Source organism: Aplysia californica, unplaced genomic scaffold (genome assembly GCF_000002075.1).
Source record: "Aplysia californica isolate F4 #8 unplaced genomic scaffold, AplCal3.0 scaffold00339, whole genome shotgun sequence".
Classification (NCBI taxonomy): Eukaryota; Metazoa; Mollusca; class Gastropoda; order Aplysiida; family Aplysiidae; genus Aplysia; species Aplysia californica.
The window spans coordinates 3,153-4,469 of NW_004797609.1; positions in this window are offsets into that span (position 1 = coordinate 3,153).

Here is a 1,317-nt window from a genome sequence, read left to right on the forward strand (position 1 = left end):
TCTCTCTCTCTCTCTCACTCACTCACTCACTCACTCACTCTCTCTCCCTCCCCCATCCCCCTCTCTCAATTTCTCCCTTCCCCTCCCTCCCACTCACACCACTCACACACTCCCCCGGTCCCTTCTTCTCATTCTACGTTTTATTATGAAAATTAAGATTGATCGATTATTTTGATTCGGATCTCTTTATCTTTTTAAAGTTTGCATTTGCCATCCCCGAGAATATCTCGCCCTTTTAGAAAGAAACCAAAACCAACATTAATATTAATAGTGCAAACTCACCGAAACAGAACAGGGTAACAAAGCAAATATGCCCAGTGCATGTTTACCGTTCTCATCATGAAATATCTCGGGGAAAACGACTCAAAAGGCAGGCCGACCAGAATAGGTGAGGCATCGTGGTGAAATCAGGCGCTCGTCAAAATAATGAAACCGAAGAAAAAGGTAAAATGATCTCCTCCAGATTGACAATTTTTTTTTATTGAATTTTTTTGCTTTTTGGCTGGCTCAACATCTTTTATGTCCGTACAAAAAACTCATCTCTATGTGAATTGTACTGGAAAAACGTTGATTAATGGCACAACATATGTAAATTTTCAGTTTTCAGGGACTCTCAAGATATAGAAGTTACCAAACTTTGGCAACCACTTTCTCGCTAATTTTACCCCAGAACCGGGCGAACCTCACCTCTTTCAATTGCAAATATTTCAACTTCTATTCAACATAGATTGATAATTTTTCACTTAAAAGAAGACAAATAAAGCGGCTTTAAGATGATACCAATAACCCCATATGCCCAAAAATTGACGAGCGCCTGATTCCACCACGTCGTGTTAAAGAGAGTCTTTTCCATCAATGAAGTCGTCATCATCAGATATTGAAACCGTTGCGGCTATTGATATCGTTAACCCATAAAGACATCTCTTTAACCCTTCCTATTGAGCGCAAACATTGCAAACAAAGCTCTTTATGAAGAGACCCGTTGTCGGCGAATTTATTCCACTCTATAATAATGCAATGTGCACTGATTCAATTATTTATTGAATGGCTCTTTGATAATGATCTTGTTATTTCTGCACGATTTTCTTTTCGTTTGCTGCATTGTCCCCCACGTAGGGGCCTAGTTTCATCTTTCGTTCTTTCTCTTTTCCTTTCGTTTTTGGTTCGTTCGTTCTTTTCTTTTCTTTTCTTTTCTTTGCTTTCTTTCTTTCGTTCTGTCTTTCTCTCCTTCTTTCTTTCTTTCTTTGTCATTCTGTCTTTTTCCCCTGCCTCTGTTTTTCCACAACTATCTCACCCCCTCCCTCTCTCTATCTGCCC